The sequence below is a fragment of the Mastomys coucha genome, unplaced genomic scaffold (assembly GCF_008632895.1).
Source record: "Mastomys coucha isolate ucsf_1 unplaced genomic scaffold, UCSF_Mcou_1 pScaffold8, whole genome shotgun sequence".
NCBI classification, from domain to species: Eukaryota; Metazoa; Chordata; class Mammalia; order Rodentia; family Muridae; genus Mastomys; species Mastomys coucha.
In genome coordinates this window covers 14,171,327-14,179,024 of record NW_022196914.1, presented here as the reverse complement: position 1 = coordinate 14,179,024, position 7,698 = coordinate 14,171,327, and the positions used below count along the sequence as shown (strand labels likewise).

General features: G+C 36.7%; 1 long non-coding RNA gene across 2 annotated transcripts in view; it reads left to right on the top strand.

The window, feature by feature from the left end:
* LOC116083690 overlaps window positions 1-7,698 on the top strand; it is a 44,588-nt gene that overhangs the window by 24,637 nt on the left and 12,253 nt on the right. Inside the window, exon 4 of one of the 2 annotated variants that reach the window (XR_004115868.1) lies at window positions 707-883. The exons of the other annotated variant lie outside the window; for it this stretch is intronic. This is a non-coding gene — a long non-coding RNA (uncharacterized LOC116083690). Of the gene's footprint in view, window positions 1-706; window positions 884-7,698 lie in introns of those variants that run through there. 2 annotated transcript variants of the gene reach the window in all.

Here is a 7,698-nt window from a genome sequence, read left to right as displayed (position 1 = left end):
TCCCGTGTCCACCTGGCCAGAATCCCTAGTCCCGCGGAACAAGGGGCCCCCGCGAGAAACCCCGGTCCATGGTAGTAGAGTTTTATAATCATGAATATCTTTTTTGTGTACTTGATTTTTTGCATAAAATTGAATAACAGTTATAGAAGAGTCATGGATCAACCCGTTCATTAAATCTCAAAATTAAAGATTCATTTTATATATTTATAGGAAGATAAAAGACAAGATGAACAAAGGCTGTATTATCTCATATTAAGCATCTTAGTTGCTTTAATTAAAAATAAAACTGACCTTCCAGGTGCTTGTTGGGTCTCTCAGAAGCCAGCCACGCTAGGTTCCTATCTGCAAGCTCTCCATAGCCTCAGTAATAGTGTCAGACCTTGGATCCTCCCCTTGAGCTGGATCCCAATTTGGGCCTGTCACTGGACCTCCTTTCTTTTATGCTCTTCTCCATTTTCATCCCTGCAGTTCCTTCAGACAGGAACAATTCTGGGTCAGAGCTTTTGACTGTGGGATGGGAACCCCATCCCTCCACTTGATATCCTGTCCCTCCACTAGGGATGGACTCTACAAGATTTCCCTCCCCACTGTAGAGCACTTCATCCAGGGTCCCTCTCTTGGAGTCCTGAGAGTCTCTCACCTTCCAGGTCTCCAGTACATTCTATTTTATAACCGTGAAAAATATAAACTCATCTGACTCTTTCAGCTGCTTGTTGGTGCCACTTTTAAAGGATCACCAGAAACTGAACTTACCTGGAACTCCGAGGTCTCTCAAACACTGTGCCACCAACCAGGAAGCATATACCAGCTGATATGAGGATCCCCAACTTATATACATCACAGGACTGCTGGGTCTGTCCTCAGTAAAAGAAGATGCACCTAACTCTCAAGAGACTTGATGCCTCAGGGAATAGGGAGGTCTGGTGAGGGATGAGGGGTGGGGAAGGAGGTTTGGAACAGGGAACAGTCAGAGTGCAGACCAGGAAGTTGATAAAGACTGGACTATAATAAAGGATTAATATATACATATATATATATATATATATATATATATATATATATATATATATATATATATATAATGTTTTGGTGTCCTTGTTTCTAAATGAGTTATTCTCTTTAAATACCAAAACTACTCTCAACCCTAAACTCTTGAACACTTGATACATGTATGTTGTTTGTAGTTATCTACCTCATTTGCATGTGTATGTTATTTCAGTTGATGAATTTTAAAATAATGTAAAAGTTAATTGATAGACCCCCCAAAGGAAACATTTAAAAATTTTACCAATTTGAAAGAGTAATTGACAGTTTTTAACAGTTTTACATTTTCAGATGAGTTCCAAACCTCACAGCATATGGTAATTGGTTTGTCTAGAAATGATTTTTAAAATATGCACTTTTGTAAAAAGAGTAACTTCTGGAGCTGTCTGTCATTTTAAATAAATTCACACTTTTCAGGCATTTTTGTTTCCACCTACTGCATCTAATTATGGAGCTTGCCCCCTTGTCTGCATTTGATAGTCCAAGGAGGCACTTCTATAGAGAATCTGCTGTTTCCTATAGGCCACTGGTCCAGCTCACAGCTTTCCTAACGTACCTTATACAGCTGTGCAGACTTCACATGCACTGTGAGCTCCCATGTTTCTATAATCTTCTTCTCTGACTTTGATTGCTAATGATATAATCTAAGTGTTCACCTTTTACAAAAGGTAGGATTTTAGATATCTTCATCTAAAGAATACCTTCCAGACAACTTTTGCATTTTATAAAATAACAAAAACATAGAGACAAACAACTTCAACTGGACTCAAAATATTACATAAAAGTTAATTACATGAATTTTAGTGCACATCAGCTTGTTAAGAAAAGATATTTTAAAAGATATGCTTAAAATTATAGTCAAGTAGAAGGATCCCAAAGATAAAAATGGGAAGAAATCTCTTCCATTTGTGGAAGCTTTGGAAGCACCTCTTACAAGCACATTTTCATCTTAGTTTTAGAAAACACAATATTGCTTCTCCAAATTATTCTGAGAGTTGCTGAGATATTTTGCTGAGCAAATATTTTTGTTCTGTGTGTTTTTCTTAATCTGAAGATTAATAGTCATGAAATAGCAACATATCTTTTAAAAACGGAACAGAATAACAAATTTCACAGCAGTTTCTAGGATATAAGATAAAACTAATTAAAGGTGATGATTCAAGTGACTGGAGTAAATACTAAAATAAAACATGTAGAAGTTTGTGTCATCTTTGAAGGTTTTTTTCCCACTTTCCCACTGCTTAATTTTAAAATTCTGTTTAACAAGGCCTCTCTTGTAACTTTTAAAAATAAAACTTTGATTTAAAAACTGCTATCTATTTGTTCTAGCAAGGGGTTCACAGTCATCAGAATTTAACCTTAGTTAATTAAGGACAATTAGTAACAAGCTACATATAATTACAGAAATATTTCTTGTATATATTTTACTTCACATTTTATAACCTCATTTCTCTTTTTTCTATTTTTTGTACATTTTTCTTGTTAAAATAATTACATTTATGGTTCTTTTAGAATGTTCTCAATGTATCCTCAAATTCTGGTTATTCTTGTTTGTGCTTTATAGGGCTAATTATTATAAAACTTAAAATGTAATAAAATGAGGGTGAAACTACAATTTTCTGTGAGTATAAGCATGCATGCTTATGCATTGTAGCTAGGGCTTATTCTGGTTTAGTAAATTAAATGTAGATTTTTTTTCACCCAGTAACCATGATTTCACTAACACTGAATACATTTTCAGTACCAGATAAGGATACCGTCTTGATGACTGGATTTGAAATCCATTAGAGAACCTTGGGTGATTGTTATAACATTAAGTGACTCATAATAATAGAGACCAGAAAATCACAGTCAATCATAATGCAGAGGTATAGAACCCAGGCCCAATGGACACATCTGTATGGATACTCCTATACCTTAGGCTCAGGGAACTTTATGGAAGATTTTGTATAAACCTTTTAACAGCCAGAGCACTGGGGGAATTTTCTGTGAGATTGTGTTTCTTAGCAACAGCAAAACAACCACATCCTTAAAATCTCACCATGATGATTGCCCGACAATGGCATGGCAAACTGAATACAAAAAAGCCCAGGAGGTCTCAAACATCTCAAAGAACTATAGGCAACTGAGGAAAACTAAAGTGGAAAAGTTAGTCTACTCCAGGGAAGAGAACACAATTGGTTGTCTAGAGCCAAATGATCATCCTTGAAAACTGATATACAAGTAAATTTGTAGATTGAATTGGTTATATGTAAGATTGTGTGTTTATTCATATCCATATATTGCAAAATAAAATTATTAGGAAAAAAAGACCATGCATTTCAGGGTGATCAGGGAGAGCAATTTAAAAGTGTTTGGATGAAGGGAGAAATTTTGTAATTATATTATGATCTCAAAGATAAAACAATAAAAATAATTCAAATTTGATTTTGCTCACATTTCTAACATTCTGTAAGTCTGCATGTTAGTGATCTTTACAGAAATCAAACATTCTTGTTTCCTGAAATTTAATGAGTTTGTCTTGAATATCATGCCTTCCTTTGCTGTTAAGAAGAATGTGTCACAGTTTTCAGGAACATAACTGCACAAATCTAAAATGGAAATTTGAATCATACTTTTTATTAAGTAAAATATAGCTTTAATAAGACACTTGGCTGGATTATGATCATGACAAATACTTCAGAATATATCATGTAATGATACTTGATTACATGTGTTTTTATGTGTGGAGAATATGTAGAGATTTCTGCATACATTGATGTCATTTTCCATTACTTTAGTCCTTATATATTGAAGCAATGTCTTTCATTTAAAGTGGGAGTTCACCATTGGACTAGTCTAGCCAGAAAGCTTGATCAGGACATCCCATAACTGTACTTATCTGTTGCTGGGATTAGAGTCTTGTTGTTATATCCCCCAGCATTACCTGAGACTTGGGTGTCTGAACTATGGTTCTCATGTTTTTGTGAAAAGCCTTATGAAGTGAGATTAGTCTCCTAAGCCATATTTTCTTAAGTGATATTTTAGATAACCTTTCTAACAGATTGTTTTCTCCATTGTAGTTTGACTTTTTTAAAGTGTAGTGCTATAATTGCCTGGTATTTTGCTTTTCTTTTTAATTTAAAAAATTTGACTTTGAGGTTATTACAGTGTGCCACATGTTCAGGTGAGATATTTTTTCATTGTTTTAAATTGCCTCCATGAGCATTTCAAATCTGTAGACTTTTTGTTTTTGTTCATTTTGAATAATAACTGCAATTATTTCTAAAAATGATTTTACCTTCAGACATTGCTAGTCTACAGAAGATATCATTTTATGATTAATTTTAGGCATTTCTAAATTCTTCTTGTAACACTGTACTAGTTAATTGATTCCCTCAGAGCTATCATCACACTCATAATGTCTTTCCCAGAAATACCCAATCTATTATAAAGGCTGTTAGCCAAATTTTCATTTTTGGTATACCTCCATATTTTTCATTCCTATTTGTTTTACATTAATAGCATTTTTCCCATGATACTGATTTATTGACTGAGAATGTCATGCAGTGCATCCAAGTCATACTCATTTCCCCTCTCTCCTAGGTCTACCATCCCATTTTTGTGCCTTCCCTACCAAAAAAAGATACACAAGTACTATTCATGTTACTAATATGCTCATTTGAGCATGCTCAAACTCCCAGTGACTAATACTCAAAGATAACTATGTCCTTTGTATGCCCCATGACAAAAACCATGAACTGTGAAGATATACACTTAAGTGTTTCTCATTCTCAAGTATGAGTCTGGAGTTATTGATACCTCTGCCATAGAAGCTTCCTGCTCATAGCAGCACGATCATAGACATCCACATGTCTTCTGCCTGCAGCATGGAAGATAAACCTCAACATGGTCTCTAGTGGCAGCATGGACCATGAACCTCCTTAGGCTTGTCTTTTTTAAAAACCTACTTTAATAAGGGTTCTTAAATGCTTCAACCTCTCTTATAGCCAACTGATCAAAGGTAGGAGAGGAAGATAGCTAATAAGACAAGGAGGAAATGGATCTGCTGAGTAGTAGTTCTTTGGGGCAATTCAATTCTTTGTTGTTGCAGTCCAGTCCACTAGAAAAAGAGCAAATATGAATCAGCAGCAGCAGCAGCTGCTCAATCCAGAAAAAGAATTGAGGTCCTGCCAATCAGCACAAGTCTGCTGAAGAGGCAAGAAGGAGCTGGACCACCACCTCTAAAACGTCACAACAAGTGAAGACCAGAATAAATGAAGCCCTACAAAGACTAGTGTACTGGCTAGTTGTGTGCCAACTTGACATGAGCTGGAGTTATCACAGAGAAAGGAACTTACCCTGAAGAAATGTCTTAATGAGAGCCAAGGGTAAGGCATTTTCTCAGTTAGCGATCAAGGGTAGGAGCACCCATTGTGTATGGTGTCATCTCTGGGTTGATAGGCCTTGGTTCTATCAGAAAGCAAGCTGAGAAAGCCAGTAACATCCCTCTATGGCCTCTGCATCAGCTCTTGCCTCCAGGTTCCTGCTGGGTAGGTTCTTGTCCTGACTTCCTTTGGTAATGAATGGCAATGTGGAAGTGTAAGCTGAATAAACACTTTCCTCTCCATCTTGCTTCATGGTCATGATATTTGGGAAGGAATAGAAACCCTGACAAAGACAACTAGCAAGGAGAATTGATGCCAGAGCATTGTCCAATATCTGTGGAGTTGTTATTATACTGTTTCCAAGCATCACATGTCCTCTCAAGCATCCACAACAGCAAAACATCACATGCTCTTCCACCACGTCGTTTCCAGGAAAACACCATGTATCTGTTCTCAGCAAAACATCCTCTTGTATGTCTGCTTCATCAAAACATCCTCTCACTAGACACTTTCCAGAAAAACATCACATGATACATCTGAGTCTTGAATGAAACCAGACATTCCCACTTCAGACCTCATTATAAAACTACAAAGCACAAATGTCTTATTTTAAGTAGCCTTGTATGTTTAGACTATGTGCAATTGAAAACCTTTCTAATCATTATTGTTTATTTCACTTGGTTGAATGTAAAATGTGTTCTTTCTGGAAATAAATTTGTATATAGCATTATGGTTAATGTTCTGAGTCTATAACAATCAGAGTTAAAGTGTTCTCTTCATCTAATTAAATCCAATCAAGTTTCTTCTTCAGTCTAGAATGACATTTGAGTAGAAAAGTATACATAAAAATCCTAAAAACAAAGACATCCACTGATAATATGAATTAAACACTGAAGTATTAGCTACTGTGAAATTTTGAGTGAAATCAGGAGAATACAAATATCAAAAGAAAAGTTCAAAGTATCTTTATATACAGGTAATATGATATATACATAAAAGTCCTGAAAGCTCCCACTAGTGAACTTCTACAGGTAGTAATCACATTCAGAATAGTAGGAAGATGCAAAATTAAAAGGTAGAAACCAGTAGTCTTCTATATACAAATCAAACCCCCAAAACAAACAAAACAAAGCTGTGGTAAACAGTACCTTTTGCAATAACCTAAAAAAAAAACAAACAAGCAAACAAACAACGGTACAACTTATCATGACTCCATAACTTCAGCAAACAACTGAAAGACATTGTAGAATAAAAGCTATGAGGACATATTTGGAGACTTCCTCTGCCGAGATGTAGGACACCTAAGTCTACCTGGAGAACTGCCTCATTCCCAAGACTTGGTTTCCAAAGACCCATTCTACCATCCACCACCCTCACCTTATGCTGTGCTTTGCAGCTGGGCCCATGCCCTAACTCCTAAGGACTTCCACTGCTCAGGTGCTTTCCACACCAGTCAAAAGACAGACACGCCCCCCTGAATCACCAAAGGCCATGAGGGCCACCAGAAGTCCAGGCCCATCTTGGAAAGACACTCCTTGGTGGATCAGAGGTCACTCTGGCCTTCAAAAATCTAGACCAAAGAGAAAATAGAAACTGTATTAGTCAGGGTTCTCTAGAGTCACAGAAGTTATGGTAGTCTCTATGTAGTAAAGGAATTTATTGATGACTTACAGTCTGTAGTCCAACTCCCAACAATCAACTCCCAACAATGGTCGGCAGCAGCTGTGAATGGAAGTCCAAGGATCCAGCAGTTGCTCAGTCCCACAAGGCAAGCAGATGAAGCAGAGCAAGCTTTCCTTCTTCCTTATATAGGTCTCCAGCAAAAGGTGTGGCCCAGGTTAAAGGTGTTACCACACCTTTAACCCCAGGTGACCCTGCTTGAACTCGTAGATCTTCCAGTCTTAATCTTCTAGGATTCATAGCCACTATGCCACCACACCTTTAATCCCAGATGATCTTGAACTCATAGATCTTTCTATCTTAATCGTCTGGGATTCATAGCCACTATACCTCAAGATCTCCATGCCAAGATTCAGGTCAGAAACTTGTATCTCTCAGCATCCAGATTAGGGCCAGGTGAGCCTTCTAATTCTGGATTGTACTTCATTTCAGATATAGTCAAGTTGACAACCAAGAATAGCCACTACAATCCACGCCTTGTCAACTTGACAAAAATAATATCTCATGTCCACATGAAACAATAACAAACTCATGAATAAGCCTAACATGATATAACTATTAAATTTACAATGGGGCAATGTCCCCTGGGAACATTCTTTTAGTGTCT